Here is a 19,737-nt window from a genome sequence, read left to right as displayed (position 1 = left end):
TTCAATTTTTTAAGGATAGAGAACTTCTTGTGTTTGTATACAGTGAAACTTTGTGAATCCTTCATAATCTTCTATTTCTTTTTTTTTGCTGTTTTGCAAATTGGCACTCCTAACAAAGATCCAGTCTTCATAGGTGATATGAGTAAACAGATAATTTAATTTGTAAGGATCGATAAAAGAGAAGATAAAATACATGCAGTGACTTAATATTCTAGTGTTGGCGTTCTCATACTGATAACCAAATGCATTGTCCTTCAATTATAGACACGAAGCCTGTGCTCGGGCATTTTTATTCAAAACAATTTCACAGTGAAGAGCAGAAATACGCAATTAAGTATACGTACAGCATATACCAATAATTACATAATTATTAATTAAGCTAAGCAATATTGGCAACTTAGAAAGTAATCAATATAGTTATTATCTAGAGCACTGCATAAATTTGACCTAAAACTATGTCAGATTGTTACACAAGTCCTTAAAGGGAATCTGTCACCTCATTTTTCGCATATAAGCTGCGGCCACCGCCATCAGGTGCTTATCGACAGCATTCTGTAATGCTGTAGATAAGCTCCCGATGTCACCTGAAAGATAAGAAAAACAGGTTAGATTATACTCACCCAGGGGCGGTCCTGGTGCGGTCCGGGTCCGGCACCTCCCATCTTCATGTGATGACGTCCTCTTCTTTGCTTTCTGTCGTGGCTCATGCACAGGCGTAATTCTCTACCCTGTTTAGGGCAGATCGAAGTACTGCAGTGTGCATGCGCCAGGAAAGCTCAGAGAGGCCCTGTGCCTGCGCACTACAGTGCTTTACTCTGCCCTCAACAGGGCAAATCAGTACGCCTGCGCCGGAGCCGCGACACGAAGCAAGGAGGATGATGACATCGCATGAAGATGGGAGGCGCTGGACTCGAACCGCGACGCAGACAGCGACGCCCATCGGACCCGGACCGCACTGGGACCGCCCCCCCAGGTGAGTATAAACTAACTTGTTTTTCTCATCTTACAGGTTACTTCGGGGGCTAATTTACAGCATTGCAGAATGTTGTAGATAAGCCCCTAATGGCGATGGCCGCAGCTTATAGGCGAAAAATGAGGTGACAGATTCCCTTTAAAGTTGATAAAGAAAAGCAAATTGATCAAATGAGTCAAAAACATTGCACTTTAATATTGCTATTGAGGAAAGTGATTCAATATTACATCTGTTTGTTACAAGAATATGAACTTTTAAGATTGCCACATAATTTTAAAGGTTAACCTTTAGAAAAGATCTGCTACACGCTTCATTTGGTACTAAGCATACTTGTGCCATGCGCAGGTCCTGGGAAGAAGCAGACGCCACAGGGACCAGAGCAGCGTGGGAAGGTAAAAAGGGAACTCAGTCGTCCCTGAGTAGAGGAGTAAAGGGACTTGTGCAGGGGTGCCAGGAGCTGTTTTTAACAAAATGATTCTTACTTTTCTTCTGAGGCAACTGTAGACTCTGGGTATAGTCAGTGTGAAATCACTACCTTCAAAATGCCTTTGTTTTTTTTCAATATTTTTGCCGTGTTTCTCGCAGCATTTTTGTACCATTTTTTTTTTTTTTTAAGGTGTTTTTTTTGGGTACGGATTGTAGGTATGCTTTCTCTACAAAACATATTTTAAAAAGTTAGTTTTATGCACTGAAAATTCCACAAACACATTTGCTTTTTTTTTTTTTTGCAGCCTTTTTTCACTTTCTCATTGCTTTCTGTTTGTTAAAAACTCTATGAAACAACTGACATGATGCAGATTTTAAAAACGCTGCAGTTCTCAAATTCAGTCAGGAGCAAAAAAGCAATACCGGTATGTGCCCATGAGATTTCTGAAATCCTCCTAGCTTTTGCTGGTACTTTAAAAGAATTAAAAGTTAATGGTATTTGTTGTGTTTTCATGATTTTTTTTTTTTGCACAGTTTTGTCACAAAAACTGAAGTATTTCCTAGTACCGGCAAAGTGAGATTCCTGAAGTCTCATGCACGCTGTACTTTTTTTTTTTTCTTTGAGGTTTCTCATCTGCAGCACGTCGATTCTCTCAGGGTTTTTCATGCGTTCTAACGACTGGGGGAAAAAAAGTCAAAAACATGTGTTAGTATTTGTCATGTTTCCTGCTGAAGAGACGAGTTTTTAATGCAGAAATGTCTGCAACAAGTACTTTTAAGTAAGTTAAACTGCGCTGAGGAGACCAGAAGCCAAATATGCGGCTCATTTGACAACGTTTACAGATGTAAAACTTCTTAGGACCAAATACAGCAAAGTCTGACATTTTGAAACGCGTTGACAAACTGCATATTTGGACTCCTGTCTCCTCATCACTTTTCCGCTGGCAGCATTCTCCGCACAGAGCACAGTACACATGTGAACCGAGCTTCATCCGATTTTTTTTCACCTGGACCTGGCTTATTTTTAAGTTATAGAATAGACCTGAACACAAATCTGAATTTCATATATAGTGGATAACGTCCTTTTCCTCATGTGGGTTGCACACAGGGTTAATACGTCTAGCCATTTTCTTTATATTCTGTGTGAAATAAAAATTATATTTCATTTTAGCTCCTTATTTGATTCCGAATCGACAGAAGTGACAGGGACATTAAACTAAGCCTGGAAAACAGAAATACTCTATATTGAGAGTTTCTCGAAACCAACAGCCCAAGGCACTACAAGTAAATAAATTGCATGCTCCGAAAAATAATCAGCCCGGCTTCTGAGATAGGCTGATGGGAAATAAATTCTGAGGGAAAGAATAATGTCCATAGCTCAACGCTAAGTCCAGAAATCCTGCTAATCTGCTATTAGACTAAAATAATTCAGAAACACATTTTGTATCCTTCAGATTTATTTTTTTCCTGTGTCAGCAACAGAGTTTAAAGCTATTTAATTCTGGAATTCCTTTTAGGCCTCATTCAGACGTCTTTTTTTTTTTTTCCACAAAAGTCACAGAAAAAGGTCCGGTTTTGATCCGCGTCATTGATCATAATTACCCTTACAAGTTTTAGGTCTAAAAATTGCAGACGGCACACAGATTATTATTAATAGGAGAAGCTTTTGCAATTTTTTATTTTGTTCCCTCAATAGAAATGACTGATAAAACTGATGGTAAAAACTGACACGGACTCATGAAAATCACTGACATCTGAATGAGGCCTTAAAGGGGTATTCCCATCTGCAAGACCCTATCCCAATATGTAGTAGGTGTAATAATAATATTAGAAAATACCTCCAATTAGAAGTGTAGCATAGTTCTTCTGATTCGCTGTGTCATTTTTAATGTGCAGGCATTGCAGGACCTTAGGTATCCATGGTTATAACCACTGATATAGTGACAGCTAGCTGATTGCTTGTGGTCATACCCATGGATACCTAAGGTCCTGCAATGCCTGCACATGAGGAAAGGAAAATAGAGAATCAAAATAACTATACTACATTTCTAACTGCAGGTATTTGCTAACATTATTATTATTATTACACCTACTACATATAGGATCTTTGAGACCAGAGTACCCCCTTTTAAGGTCAATGTTGGCCAGCATAAGTAAGGCTGCCGTCAAGCAGTACAAGTGTTTAAGCTGTCAATGATTCCGGTGAGTTAGGCTACTTTCACACTAGCGTCATGCACTGCACATCGCTATGTGACGTTGCAGCGCACCGACGCATAGTGTGGAAGCGCTGCACAACGGAGGCAGCGGATGCTGTTTTTCAACGCATCCGCTGCCCCATTGTGAGGTGCGGGAAGGCGGGGGCGGAGTTCCGGTCGCGCATCCGTGGTCGGAAATGCTGCAGACAACGCACCAAAAAACGTTACAAGCAACTTTTTTTGGTGGCGATGGTCCGGTGCAACACGACGCAACCGTCGCACGATGGTTGCGACGTCTGGCAATGCGTTGCACTGCCTCGCTAATAAAAGTCTATGGAGAAAAAACGCATCCTGCAAGCACTTTTGCAGGATGCGTTTTTTCTGCAAAATGATGCCTAGTGACGTGCAGTGCACGACGCTAGTGTGAAAGAGGCCTAAGGGGCCCAAACTCAATTGCTGCGATCCTCAGGTCATTGCATGGGCGCTACCAATTTAATTGTCCCCAGACAACCTGTACCTGGTTTTGTATTTGCTGCCACTTGTCTGTTCAGAAAGTCTTTAGGAAATCATTCATAAATTTGTCAATTTTGATGAAACGTAAAGCTTGTGATTCTGTAAAAAAATAGTGGATGAGGTTTTCATAAATTTGATACTAACAGCCAAACAAGATTTCATTAGAGTACCAAATTTTTTGAGCTGTGAGATGCACTCCAGGTTTACAGTCCGTATGTAGGTTACTGGGGGGAGGGGAGGAGTCGGTGGTGGAGCAGGGGCACAGTTATAGCATTTGACAGCAGGTGTGGGGCGATGCTGCGGGCCCTGGGCTAGGGGGAAGGGGTGTCCCGGCGGTGCGCACATTGATCTCCCGGTGGTCTTCAGTAAAATGGCTCCAGAGGTGGCACAGATTATATCTCAGCTGGTTATTGAGCAGAGATTTGAATCCTGCAAACAATACTGTTTTCCTGAAGCCCACAACAAGGTTAATGTCCGCAGCGGGGACTCGCACCACCGGGACACTTGGCAAGGTCAAAGCCCGCAGCATCAGCCTTTGATTTATTATCCTATTTCTTTGCCCAATTTCTTTAGCAATGGGGTTTAAGGCAAAATAGTGGTTCATTATAAATACCGGTAATGATTAGATCTGTTTGATGCTCTGATTACTACTGCTATAGGTGTTTATTAATAACAGGGTAAGCTAGGGAGAGCCATGGTTTAGATACATCTCGTATCTTGGCATGCCAACGTCCGCGGTACGGTGTATTTGAATAGGCATTACAGGTACCTGGTAGTGTCTGGTTTTGCTTTTTTTTTACTTTATTGATACAGTATGTATTCATTTTGAATAATACATGGGTACTGGTGGTTTTTAATACTTTAATAATAATAATAATAAATATTATTATTATTATTATTATTATTATTATTATTACATTTTGCTCTTCTTTACAGGATAGCCTGTCCTACTAGATAGACTGTCAGAAATAGCTATCAATAACGGAATAGTACCACTCACTGGACTTGTATGCGTACACAGCCAAGGAGTGCAATGAATAAAATACAAGGTTTGCTGAAATCTAACTCTGATCATCACCTCCTACTCTAGAAAATCCTGCCTGCAGATAAATTCTGTTATGAACAAGAGCGGCTCCCATTAAACTTCCAGCATAATGGCAAGCGATGCCGATTGTGCTTGGTTTACCCCCTGTACTCTGGTGCCATCCATCTATTGTGCTCTCCCTGTTCTTGGCTCATGACCATGATTACATCCCTTTCCGTGACCCTGTCTCCACCCTGACCTCCCGATCTAACCTCCGCTTGTCTTATTTTGCTCTGACTTGCCTCCTGGTATCTGACCCCAGCTATTCCTCTGACTACGGTATTGCTTTCTGTTTCTGTTGATGGTTCTGCTGTTGACCCAGCTTGTCTGGCTATCCTTGCCTTGGGGCTCAGTCACAGTCTCAGTCTGTTCTTTGCATACGAGTGGTCCACGCAAAATCGTAGAGACGTTCTGATTATTGATCCGAATATCTGAGCAAAATTTGCAATGCAATCTATGGGTTCGTGAAATAATCAGACAGCACTTGGATGCCATCCAAGTGAGGTTTGACTCTCAGATTGTTAGATAGGAAAAGATAAACCTTTATTTTCGCACGTATGAGGAACACTGATAAAACTTGGACCAAACTCTGAAAACTCTGCTGACACTGACTGAAATCAGTGATAAAACTCGTCCATTCTTTCACGTACATGAAAAACTGACCATGTGTCGACTCTCCAGCCAGTAGCTACTTTGTGAAGCCATCCCAGAGGGCCTTGTTGGAAGTCCCGATCTCAGTATAGGGCTTAAAGAGTGAAATCCAGGGTTCCTCTCGGACCTGCTGGACATAGTGGTGCACATGAGGTCTGTCGGAGATTGCCTTTTTGACCTGATGGCCTCTGTCAGACTTAACATTCTGCAAAAGAGTACAAAATATCTTTTGATTTTTCTCATTTTTTTTTTTTACCAATAAAACAGTTTGTAATGTCATTTATTGAATAGCAACATGGACTTTGTGAAGGTGAAATTCCTGTATGCCAATTCCCAAGGGGTTGAATGTTTCTGCACTGTAGGTATATTTAAATTTTATAATTTTATCTTTTTACAAAGGATTTTTCATATTTTCCTTAATACTATATTGTAACTGGCTTTAAAGGTTGAGAAAAAAAATTGTCAATTAGTGGATTAAAGAAATCCACCTCCCTGCATTTCCACAACCATCTGACAGCTGACTGATTCCTTTTATTGATCACACAGCGTCGCACAGCGTACGCTCCGGAATAATTTGCTGCTGGTTTACGGCTGTTGGTCTGTATTTTCTTCTCGGTTTGTTTATGTGCTAATATGTGCACTGAACATCTTGTTCCTCCACTACTTAGGCTTTATTTCTATCCAGATGTCATATGGTAGTTTAGTGAAATCATTTGCTAGTTCCATTAGAAACATTTTTTTTTTCTTGGTTCCACAACCATCTTTCTTTTTCTTTTTTTTTTCCTTTTTTTTGCAGTTTTATACTTCTACTTTTATTTTACGTGTTTTTTTATTTCTAATTTTCTGAATTGAAAAAATATTTAGAGGGGAAGAGTTTGTGTGTGTTTGTATGGGGTTAGCAGAGCTGTGTTTGCATGAAATGTGCATACAGCACCCACTTTGGTGTCCATCTTATCCCCAAGTTTATTCCTTAGTCAATGGGAAAAAAAAACCTCATCCAATACGAGATTTCATTCACTGTAACACCTCTTACGTTGTATATGTTATTGAATGTATAAAATGCAAAGTACAATATATGGCATGTACAACTTGCCTGCTAAAAACCCGTAAAAGATGGCACTTATCTGATGCCACAAACCTTTTAGCTGCAAGTGCCTCAGCAGCATCAAAGCATTTTGTCGGAGAACATAAGGGAAGTAAGAACGTCTTCAGATTTTATGGCATAGAAAAAGTCTATAGACCACATAGTGGTGGAAATTATAAAAGGAAATTACAGAATAGAGAATCCTATTGGATGTTTATCTTAGATACTTGTACCCCAACATGGGTTAAATGCTAGACATGATTTAATCACACAATATTAATTCTTTGCTGATATCGTATATCTATTTGAGTCATTATGTCAATATGTTTTTAACATGTAAATCTATTGATTTTAAACTGTCTTTTGTACTTAACATTTAGTGGCGGTATATATACGCCCACTGTTTCCTGATTGGTAAAATTAATTATATGCAAATAACATCAGATATCACTCATCCATGTAATATGCTCGTGTGAGTGAGCCCTTAGGCAGAGCTCATATTTAGTCTTAATTTTATAATCACCCTAACTTTCCTATCCTGCCCACTTACAGTACTGTATGTGCCCTTTGCAAACTTTTACAGCTGTTCATGTTTGGATTTTTTTGCATTTCCACTTGTCCTTCAGAGTTTCATCAAATTTAGCCAGAAGAAAATTCACACATTTTTTTTTTTTTTTTTACTTCTTAAGCATCGCAGGATAAAATAATTGGATGCCTAAAAGACATTGACGTCCACAAGGGCTCCCAAGTTCCCTGAACAGAAGTCGTACGGCAGAGTTGTTCTCGTATAAGGATACTGAAATAAATGGCAGAATTAGCACAACAAAAGGTTCTGCGGGAGTGAAATTGGCCGCTAGAGATTCGTCCGGTGTAGAGCCATCCCAGAGCTACATTGGGGTTAGAGATGTTGTACAATCCTTAGTAAGCAGGTCCAGACGTCTACAATGCTTTACCCTCTAGTGTAATAATGCCTCTTTTGGAGCCTTAACTTCTTAGGCTGGCATTGAAATCACTCTTCAGAGGGTGATAGGAGCGGCATGGAACCAGCAAAAAAGTGAGTGGCTTTTATGACTGGGTACATGGATCCCAAGGCCAGACTACATATTTTCCGTTCTTGCTCTCGATTCACGCTTCTGCCACCACTTCACAGGCAAAATGGTAATCTGTTATGACCCCAGTGGACAGGGTCTCAGAGGAACGTGTAAGTCTGCAAGATACAAAAATCCAGCTCATAGGGCTGTGGTAACTGGGTTGACCAAATAGCTACTCCTAACGCCAACACTAGAAGTAGCCGGGGATCATGCCTACGGTGATCGCTAGATGACTCGCGCCAGCCGGAGAATCTAACTACCCCTAGGAGAAGAAAACAAAGACCTCTCTTGCCTCCAGAGAAAGGGACCCCAAAGCAAGATACAAGCCCCCCACAAATAATAACGGTGAGGTAAGAGGAAATGACAAACACAGAAATGAACCAGGTTCAGCACAGAGAGGCCAGCTTACTAATAGCAGAATATAGCAAGATAACTTATCTGGTCAACAAAAACCCTATAAAAATCCACGCTGGAGATTCAAGAACCCCCGAACCGTCTAACGGTCCGGGGGGAGAACACCAGCCCCCTAGAGCTTCCAGCAAAGGTCAGGATACAGATAGGAACAAGCTGGGCAAAAATACCAAACAAAACAAAAGCAAAAAGCAAAGAAGCAGACTTAGCTTGAAAAACAGGAACCAGGATCAGAGGACAAGAGCACAACAGATTAGCTCTGATTTCAACAATGCCAGGCATTGAACTGAAGGTCCAGGGAGCTAATATAGCAACGCCCCTGAACTAACGGCCCAGGTGAGGATATAGGAAAAGACAGACGCTCCAGAGTCAAATCACTAATGACCACTAGAGGGAGCAAAAAGCAAAATCACAACAGTACCCCCCCCTTAGTGAGGGGTCACCGAACCCTCACCACGACCACCAGGGCGATCAGGATGAGCGGCATGAAAGGCACAAACTAAATCGGCCGCATGAACATCAGAGGCGACCACCCAGGAATTATCTTCCTGACCATAGCCCTTCCACTTGACCAGGTACTGAAGCCTCCGCCTGGAGAGACGAGAATCCAAGATCTTCTCCACCACGTACTCCAACTCGCCCTCAACCAACACCGGAGCAGGAGGCTCAGCAGAAGGAACCACAGGCACAACGTACCGCCGCAACAAGGACCTATGAAACACGTTGTGGATAGCAAACGACACAGGTAGATCCAGGCGAAAGGATACAGGATTAAGAATTTCCAATATCTTGTAAGGACCAATAAAACGAGGTTTAAATTTGGGAGAGGAAACCTTCATAGGAACAAAGCGGGAAGAAAGCCACACCAAATCCCCAACACGTAGTCGGGGACCCACACCGCGGCGGCGGTTGGCAAAGCGCTGAGCCCTCTCCTGTGACAACTTCAAGTTGTCCACCACAAGATTCCAGATCCGCTGCAACCTATCCACCACAGAATCCACCCCAGGGCAGTCAGAAGGTTCCACATGACCCGAAGAAAAACGAGGGTGGAAACCAGAGTTGCAGAAAAACGGCGAAACCAAGGTGGCGGAACTAGCCCGATTATTAAGGGCAAACTCAGCTAACGGCAAGAAGGTCACCCAATCGTCCTGATCAGCAGAGACACAACACCTCAAATGAGCCTCCAAAGTCTGATTAGTTCGCTCCGTCTGTCCATTAGTCTGAGGATGGAAAGCAGACGAAAACGACAAGTCAATGCCCATCCTACTACAAAAGGATCGCCAGAATCTGGAAACGAACTGGGATCCTCTGTCTGACACAATATTCTCAGGGATGCCGTGCAAACGAACCACGTTCTGGAAAAACACAGGAACCAGATCGGAAGAGGAAGGCAGTTTAGGCAAAGGAACCAAATGGACCATCTTGGAGAAGCGATCACATATCACCCAGATAACAGACATGCCCTGAGACACCGGAAGATCAGAAATGAAATCCATGGAGATATGTGTCCAAGGTCTCTTAGGGACAGGCAAGGGCAAGAGCAACCCGCTGGCACGAGAACAGCAAGGCTTAGCTCGAGCACAAGTCCCACAGGACTGTACAAATGACCGCACATCCCTAGACAAGGAAGGCCACCAAAAGGATCTGGCCACCAGATCTCTGGTGCCAAAAATTCCTGGGTGACCTGCCAACACCGAGGAATGAACCTCGGAAATGACTCTGCTGGTCCACTTATCAGGCACAAACAGTCTGTCAGGTGGACAAGAATCAGGCCTATCAGCCTGAAATCTCTGCAACACACGTCGCAGATCAGGAGAAATAGCTGACAAGATAATACCATCCTTAAGAATACCAACAGGTTCAGCGACTCCAGGAGCATCAGGCACAAAGCTCCTGGAAAGAGCATCGGCCTTCACATTCTTTGAACCTGGTAAATACGAGACAACAAAGTCAAAACGGGAGAAAAACAATGACCAGCGGGCCTGTCTAGGATTCAGGCGTTTAGCAGACTCGAGATACATCAGATTTTTGTGATCAGTCAAGACCACCACACGATGCTTAGCACCCTCGAGCCAATGACGCCACTCCTCAAATGCCCATTTCATGGCCAACAACTCCCGATTGCCCACATCATAATTTCGCTCCGCAGGCGAAAACTTCCTAGAGAAAAAGGCGCAAGGTCTCATAACAGAGCAACCAGGGCCTCTCTGCGACAAAACGGCCCCTGCTCCAATCTCTGAAGCATCCACCTCAACTTGAAAGGGAAGCGATACATCAGGCTGGCACAAAACAGGCGCCGAAGTAAACCGACGTTTCAACTCCTGGAAAGCCTCCACGGCAGCAGGAGCCCAATTAACCACATCGGAGCCCTTCTTGGTCATATCCGTCAAAGGTTTCACAATGCTAGAAAAGTTAGCGATAAAACGACGGTAGAAGTTAGCGAAACCCAAGAACTTCTGAAGACTCTTAACTGACGAGGGCTGAGTCCAATCAAGAATAGCTCGGACCTTGACTGGGTCCATCTCCACAGCAGAAGGGGAAAAAATGAACCCCAAAAAGGGAACCTTCTGTACACCAAAAAGACACTTTGAGCCCTTGACAAACAAAGAATTTTCACGCAAAATTTTAAAGACCATCCTGACCTGCTCCACATGCGAGTCCCAATTATCAGAAAAAACCAGAATATCATCCAGATAAACGATCAGAAATTTATCCAGATAGTTCCGGAAAATGTCATGCATAAAGGACTGAAAAACTGAAGGGGCATTAGAGAGCCCAAAAGGCATCACCAAGTACTCAAAATGACCTTCGGGCGTATTGAATGCGGTTTTCCATTCATCCCCTTGCTTAATGCGCACAAGGTTGTACGCACCACGAAGGTCTATCTTGGTAAACCACTTGGCACCTTTAATCCGGGCAAACAAGTCAGACAACAGCGGCAAAGGATACTGAAATTTGACAGTGATCTTATTTAAAAGCCGATAGTCAATACAAGGCCTCAAAGATCCGTCCTTTGTAGCCACAAAAAAGAATCCCGCACCAAGAGGGGAAGAAGACGGACGGATGTGTCCTTTCTCCAGAGACTCCTTGATATATGAACGCATAGCGGTATGTTCAGGTATCGACAGATTAAACAGTCTTCCCTTAGGAAATTTACTGCCTGGAATCAAATCTATTGCACAGTCACATTCCCTATGAGGAGGCAATGCACTGGACCTGGACTCGCTAAAGACATCCTGATAATCAGACAAGTACTCCGGAACTTCCGAAGGCGTAGAAGAAGCAATAGACACAGGCAGGGAATCCTCATGAATACCACGACAGCCCCAACTAGACACTGACATAGCCTTCCAGTCAAGGACTGGATTATGGGTCTGTAACCATGGCAGCCCCAAAACAACCAAATCATGCATTTTATGTAGAACGAGAAAACGTATCACCTCGCGGTGTTCAGGAGTCATGCACATGGTAACCTGTGTCCAATACTGCGGCTTATTTTCTGCCAATGGCGTAGCATCAATACCCCTAAGAGGGATAGGATTTTCCAATGGTTCAAGAACAAAACCACAGCGCTTAGCAAATGAGATCCATAAGACTCAGGGCAGCACCTGAATCTACAAACGCCATAACAGGATAAGATGACAGTGAGCAAATCAAAGTTACAGACAGAATAAACTTAGGATGCAAATTACCGACGGTGACAGGACTAACAACCTTAGATATACGTTTAGAGCATGCTGAGATAACATGTGTAGAATCACCACAGTAGTAGCACAAGCCATTCCGGCGTCTATGAATTTTCCTCTCATTTCTAGTCAGGATTCTATCACATTGCATCAAATCAGGTGTCCGTTCAGACAACACCATGAGGGAATTTGCGGTTTTTCTATCACATTGCATCACATCAGGTGTCTGTTCAGACAACAACATGAGGGAATTTGCGGTTTTGCGCTCCCGCAACCGCCGGTCAATTTGAATAGCCAGGGACATGGTATCATTCAGACCTGTGGGGATGGGAAAACCCACCATAACATTCTTAATGGCCTCAGAAAGGCCATTTCTAAAATTAGCGGCCAGTGCACACTCGTTCCAATGTGTCAGCACGGACCATTTCCGAAATTTTTGGCAATACACCTCAGCCTCGTCCTGGCCCTGAGACATAGCCAGCAAGGCTTTCTCTGCCTGAATCTCAAGATTGGGTTCCTCATAAAGTAAACCGAGCGCCAGAAAAAACGCATCAATATCAGCCAATGCCGGATCTCCTGGCGCCAACGAAAAAGCCCAATCCTGAGGGTCACCCCGTAAGAATGAAATAACAATTTTTACTTGTTGAGCAGAGTCTCCAGACGAACAAGGTTTCAGGGACAAAAATAATTTACAATTATTCCTGAAATTCCTAAACTTAAATCGGTCTCCTGAAAACAGTTCAGGAATCGGAATCTTGGGTTCAGACCTAGGATTTCTGGTAACATAATCTTGTATACCCTGCACACGAGCGGCAAGCTGGTCCACACTTGTAATCAAGGTCTGGACATTCATGTCTGCAGCAAGCTTAAGCCACTCTGAGGTAAAGGGGAAAAGAAAAAAAAAAATGAGAGAGGGAAAAAAAAACCTCAAAATTTTCTTTCTTATAATCCCACTTCTGCAATGCATTAAACATTTAATACTGGCCTGGCATACTGTTATGACCCCAGTGGACAGGGTCTCAGAGGAACGTGTAAGTCTGCAAGATACAAAAATCCAGCTCATAGGGCTGTGGTAACTGGGTTGACCAAATAGCTACTCCTAACGCCAACACTAGAAGTAGCCGGGGATCATGCCTACGGTGATCGCTAGATGACTCGCGCCAGCCGGAGAATCTAACTACCCCTAGGAGAAGAAAACAAAGACCTCTCTTGCCTCCAGAGAAAGGGACCCCAAAGCAAGATACAAGCCCCCCACAAATAATAACGGTGAGGTAAGAGGAAATGACAAACACAGAAATGAACCAGGTTCAGCACAGAGAGGCCAGCTTACTAATAGCAGAATATAGCAAGATAACTTATCTGGTGTTATGACCCCAATGGCGAGGGTCTCAGAGGAACGTGGAAGTCTGCAGAATACAAAAATCCAGCTCATAGGGCAGTGGTAACTGGGTTGACCATATATCTACTCCTAACGCCAACACTAGAAGTAGCCGGGGATCATTCCTACGTAGATTCTAGATGACACGCGCCAGCCGGAGAATCTAGCTACCCCTAGTAGAGGAAAACAAAGACCTTTCTTGCCTCCAGAGAAGGGGACCCCAAAGCTGGAAAGAAGCCCCCCACAAATAATGACGGTGAGGTAAGAGGAAATGACAAACACAGAAATGAACCAGGTTTAGCACAGAGAGGCCCGCTTACTGATAGCAGAATAAAGAAAGGTAACTTATATGGTCAACAAAAACCCTATCAAAATCCACACTGGAAATTCAAGAACCCCCGAACCGTCTAACGGTCCGGGGGGAGAACACCAGTCCCCTAGAGCTTCCAGCAAAGGTCAGGATATAGATTTGGAACAAGCTGGACAAAAATACAAAACCAAAACAAATAGCAAAAAGCAAAAGGCAGACTTAGCTGATATAACTGGAACCAGGATCAGTAGACAAGAGCACAGCAGACTAGCTCTGATAACTACGTTGCCAGGCATTGAACTGAAGGTCCAGGGAGCTTATATAGCAACACCCCTAACTAACGACCCAGGTGCGGATAAAAGGAATGACAGAAAAACCAGAGTCAAAAAACTAGTAACCACTAGAGGGAGCAAAAAGCAAATTCACAACAGTACCCCCCCCTTAGTGAGGGGTCACCGAACCCTCACCACGACCACCAGGGCGATCAGGATGAGCGGCATGAAAGGCACGAACTAAATCGGCCGCATGAACATCAGAGGCGACCACCCAGGAATTATCCTCCTGACCATAGCCCTTCCACTTGACCAGGTACTGAAGCCTCCGCCTGGAGAGGCGAGAATCCAAGATCTTCTCCACCACGTACTCCAACTCGCCCTCAACCAACACCGGAGCAGGAGGCTCAGCAGAAGGAACTACAGGCACAATGTACCGCCGCAACAAGGACCTATGAAATACATTGTGAATAGCAAACGACACAGGAAGATCCAGAAGAAAAGATACAGGATTAAGGATTTCCAATATCTTGTAAGGCCCAATAAAACGAGGTTTAAATTTGGGAGAGGAGACCTTCATAGGAACAAAGCGAGAAGAAAGCCATACCAAATCCCCAACGCGTAGTCGGGGACCCACACCGCGGCGGCGGTTGGCAAAGCGCTGAGCCTTCTCCTGTGACAACTTCAAGTTGTCCACCACATGATTCCAGATCTGCTGCAACCTATCCACCACAGAATCCACCCCAGGACAGTCAGAAGGCTCCACATGACCCGAAGAAAAGCGAGGATGGAAACCAGAGTTGCAGAAAAAAGGCGAAACCAAGGTGGCGGAACTAGCCCGATTATTAAGGGCAAACTCAGCCAACGGCAAGAATGTCACCCAATCGTCCTGATCAGCAGAGACAAAACACCTCAAATAAGCCTCCAAGGTCTGATTGGTTCGCTCCGTCTGACCATTAGTCTGAGGATGGAAAGCAGACGAAAACGACAAATCAATGCCCATCCTACTACAAAAGGATCGCCAGAACCTGGAAACGAACTGGGATCCTCTGTCTGACACAATATTCTCAGGGATGCCGTGCAAACGAACCACGTTCTGGAAAAACACAGGAACCAGATCGGAAGAGGAAGGCAGCTTAGGCAAAGGAACCAAATGGACCATCTTGGAGAAGCGATCACATATCACCCAGATAACGGACATGCCCTGAGATAGCGGAAGATCAGAAATGAAATCCATGGAGATATGTGTCCAAGGTCTCTTCGGGACAGGCAAGGGCAAGAGCAAACCGCTGGCACGAGAACAGCAAGGCTTAGCTCGAGCACAAGTCCCACAGGACTGCACAAATGACCGCACATCCCTTGACAAGGAAGGCCACCAAAAGGACCTGGCCACCAGATCTCTGGTGCCAAAAATTCCCGGGTGACCTGCCAACACCGAGGAATGAACCTCGGAAATGACTCTGCTGGTCCACTTATCCGGGACAAACAGTCTGTCAGGTGGACAAGACTCAGGCCTATCAGCCTGAAATCTCTGCAACACACGTCGCAGATCCGGAGAAATAGCTGACAAGATAACTCCATCTTTAAGAATACCAACAGGATCAGCGACTCCAGGAGCATCAGGCACAAAGCTCCTAGAAAGAGCATCGGCCTTCACATTCTTTGAACCTGGTAAATACGAGACAACAAAATCAAAGCGGGAGAAAAACAATGACCAGCGGGCCTGTCTCGGATTAAGGCGTTTAGCAGACTCGAGATACATCAGATTTTTGTGATCAGTCAAGACCACCACACGATGCTTAGCACCCTCGAGCCAATGACGCCACTCCTCAAATGCCCATTTCATGGCCAACAACTCCCGATTGCCCACATCATAATTTCGCTCGGCAGGCGAAAACTTCCTAGAGAAAAAGGCACAAGGTTTCATAACAGAGCAACCAGGGCCTCTCTGCGACAAAACGGCCCCTGCCCCAATCTCCGAAGCATCCACCTCAACCTGAAAGGGAAGTGAGACGTCAGGCTGGCACAAAACAGGCGCCGAAGTAAACCGGCGTTTCAACTCCTGGAAAGCCTCCACGGCAGCAGGAGCCCAGTTAGCTACATCGGAGCCCTTCTTGGTCATATCCGTCAAAGGTTTCACAATTCTAGAAAAATTAGCGATAAAACGACGGTAGAAGTTAGCGAAGCCCAAGAACTTCTGAAGACTCTTAACTGACGAGGGCTGAGTCCAATCAAGAATAGCTCGGACCTTGACTGGGTCCATCTCCACAGCAGAAGGGGAAAAAATGAACCCCAAAAAGGGAACCTTCTGTACACCAAAGAGACACTTTGAGCCCTTGACAAACAAAGAATTTTCACGCAAAATTTTAAAGACCAACCTGACCTGCTCCACATGCGAATCCCAATTATCAGAAAAAACCAAAATATCATCCAGATAAACAATCAAAAATTTATCCAGATACTTCCGGAAAATGTCATGCATAAAGGACTGAAAAACTGAAGGCGCATTGGAGAGCCCAAAAGGCATCACCAAGTACTCAAAATGACCTTCGGGCGTATTGAATGCGGTTTTCCATTCATCACCTTGCTTAATGCGCACAAGGTTGTACGCACCACGAAGGTCTATCTTGGTGAACCACTTGGCACCCTTAATCCGGGCAAACAAGTCAGACAACAGCGGTAAAGGATACTGAAATTTGACAGTGATATTATTTAAAAGCCGATAATCAATACAAGGTCTCAAAGATCCGTCCTTTTTTGCCACAAAAAAGAATCCCGCACCAAGAGGGGAAGAAGACGGACGAATATGTCCTTTCTCCAGAGACTCCTTGATATATGAACGCATAGCGGTATGTTCAGGTACCGACAGATTAAACAGTCTTCCCTTAGGAAATTTACTGCCTGGGATCAAATCTATAGCACAGTCACAGTCCCTATGAGGAGGCAGTGCACTGGACTCAGACTCACTGAAGACATCCTGATAATCAGACAAATACTCCGGAACTTCCGAAGGCGTAGAAGAAGCAATAGACACAGGCAGGGAATCCCCATGAATACCACGACAGCCCCAACTTGAGACTGACATAGCCTTCCAGTCCAGGACTGGATTATGGGTCTGTAACCATGGCAGCCCTAAAACAACCAAATCATGCATTTTATGTAAAACCAGGAAACGTATCACCTCGCGGTGTTCAGGAGTCATGCACATGGTAACCTGTGTCCAATACTGCGGTTTATTTGCTGCCAATGGTGTAGCATCAATACCCCTAAGAGGTATAGGATTTTCTAATGGTTCAAGAGTAAAACCACAGCGCTTAGCAAATGAGAGATCCATGAGACTCAGGGCAGCACCTGAATCTACAAACGCCATGACAGGATAAGATGACAGTGAGCAAATCAAAGTTACAGACAGAATAAATTTAGGTTGCAAATTACCAACGGTGACAGGACTAACAACCTTAGCTATACGTTTAGAGCATGCTGAGATAACATGTGTAGAATCACCACAGTAGTAGCACAAGCCATTCCGGCGTCTATGAATTTTCCGCTCATTTCTAGTCAGGATTCTATCACATTGCATTAAATCAGGTGTCTGTTCAGACAACACCATGAGGGAATTTGCGGTTTTTCTATCACATTGCACCGAATTAGGTGTCTGTTCAGACAACACCATGAGGGAATTTGCGGTTTTGCGCTCCCGCAACCGCCGGTCAATTTGAATAGCCAGTGCCATAGTATCATTCAGACCTGTGGGAATGGGAAAACCCACCATAACATTCTTAATGGCTTCAGAAAGGCCATTTCTAAAATTAGCGGCCAGTGCACACTCGTTCCAATGTGTCAGCACGGACCATTTCCGAAATTTTTGGCAATACACTTCAGCCTCGTCCTGCCCCTGAGACATAGCCAGCAAGGCCTTTTCTGCCTGAATCTCAAGATTGGGTTCCTCATAAAGTAAACCGAGCGCCAGAAAAAACGCATCAAGATCAGCCAATGCCGGATCTCCTGGCGCCAGCGAAAAAGCCCAATCCTGAGGGTCGCCCCGTAAGAACGAAATAACCATTTTTACTTGCTGAGCAGAATCTCCAGATGAACAGGGTCTCAGGGACAAAAACAATTTACAATTATTCACGAAATTCCTAAACTTAAACCTGTCTCCGGAAAACAGTTCAGGAATCGGTATTTTAGGTTCTGACCTAGGATTTCTGATAACATAGTCTTGTATGCCCTGCACACGAGTAGCCAGCTGGTCCACACTTGTAATCAAGGTCTGGACATTCATGTCTGCAGCAAGCATAGCCACTCTGAGGTAAAGGGGAAGAAGAAAAAAAAAACTCAGAATCTTCTTTCTTATAATCCCTCTTCTGCAATGCATTAAACATTTAATACTGGCCTGGCAAACTGTTATGACCCCAATGGCGAGGGTCTCAGAGGAACGTGGAAGTCTGCAGAATACAAAAATCCAGCTCATAGGGCAGTGGTAACTGGGTTGACCATATATCTACTCCTAACGCCAACACTAGAAGTAGCCGGGGATCATTCCTACGTAGATTCTAGATGACACGCGCCAGCCGGAGAATCTAGCTACCCCTAGTAGAGGAAAACAAAGACCTTTCTTGCCTCCAGAGAAGGGGACCCCAAAGCTGGAAAGAAGCCCCCCACAAATAATGACGGTGAGGTAAGAGGAAATGACAAACACAGAAATGAACCAGGTTTAGCACAGAGAGGCCCGCTTACTGATAGCAGAATAAAGAAAGGTAACTTATATGGTCAACAAAAACCCTATCAAAATCCACACTGGAAATTCAAGAACCCCCGAACCGTCTAACGGTCCGGGGGGAGAACACCAGTCCCCTAGAGCTTCCAGCAAAGGTCAGGATATAGATTTGGAACAAGCTGGACAAAAATACAAAACCAAAACAAATAGCAAAAAGCAAAAGGCAGACTTAGCTGATATAACTGGAACCAGGATCAGTAGACAAGAGCACAGCAGACTAGCTCTGATAACTACGTTGCCAGGCATTGAACTGAAGGTCCAGGGAGCTTATATAGCAACACCCCTAACTAACGACCCAGGTGCGGATAAAAGGAATGACAGAAAAACCAGAGTCAAAAAACTAGTAACCACTAGAGGGAGCAAAAAGCAAATTCACAACATCTGGTCAACAAAAACCCTATAAAAATCCACGCTGGAGATTCAAGAACCCCCGAACCGTCTAACGGTCCGGGGGGAGAACACCAGCCCCCTAGAGCTTCCAGCAAAGGTCAGGATACAGATAGGAACAAGCTGGACAAAAATACCAAACAAAACAAAAGCAAAAAGCAAAGAAGCAGACTTAGCTTGAAAAACAGGAACCAGGATCAGAGGACAAGAGCACAACAGATTAGCTCTGATTTCAACGATGCCAGGCATTGAACTGAAGGTCCAGGGAGCTAATATAGCAACGCCCCTGAACTAACGGCCCAGGTGAGGATATAGGAAAAGACAGACGCTCCAGAGTCAAATCACTAATGACCACTAGAGGGAGCAAAAAGCAAAATCACAACAGTAATCACACTCTGGTAGTAGTCATGTGTCTTTACCCATCTCTTCTATTAAAGTTTGACACAAGGTGAAAAAGAGGCATATCTTAAAAAAAAAATGGGTCACCCTATGGTCAGTT

General features: G+C 44.2%; 1 protein-coding gene and 1 long non-coding RNA gene across 9 annotated transcripts in view; one reads left to right on the top strand and one right to left on the bottom strand.

Annotated features, from left to right (window-relative positions):
- The window catches only part of SHF (Src homology 2 domain containing F), a 378,212-nt gene that overhangs the window by 62,137 nt on the left and 296,338 nt on the right, over positions 1–19,737 (top strand). The gene's annotated exons all lie outside the window — the stretch shown is intronic.
- Positions 1,068–19,737, bottom strand: part of LOC143775603 (uncharacterized) — a 40,975-nt gene continuing 22,305 nt past the window's right edge. The window contains exons 2-3 of the long non-coding RNA XR_013215674.1: positions 5,842–6,047; positions 1,068–2,078 (exon numbers count right to left, since the gene is read on the bottom strand). This is a non-coding gene — a long non-coding RNA (uncharacterized LOC143775603). The remainder of the gene's footprint in view (positions 2,079–5,841; positions 6,048–19,737) is intronic.

Source organism: Ranitomeya variabilis, chromosome 5 (assembly GCF_051348905.1).
Source record: "Ranitomeya variabilis isolate aRanVar5 chromosome 5, aRanVar5.hap1, whole genome shotgun sequence".
NCBI classification, from domain to species: domain Eukaryota; kingdom Metazoa; phylum Chordata; class Amphibia; order Anura; family Dendrobatidae; genus Ranitomeya; species Ranitomeya variabilis.
The sequence above is the reverse complement of the archived record's forward strand: the minus strand, read 5'-3'. Positions and strand labels throughout refer to the sequence as shown.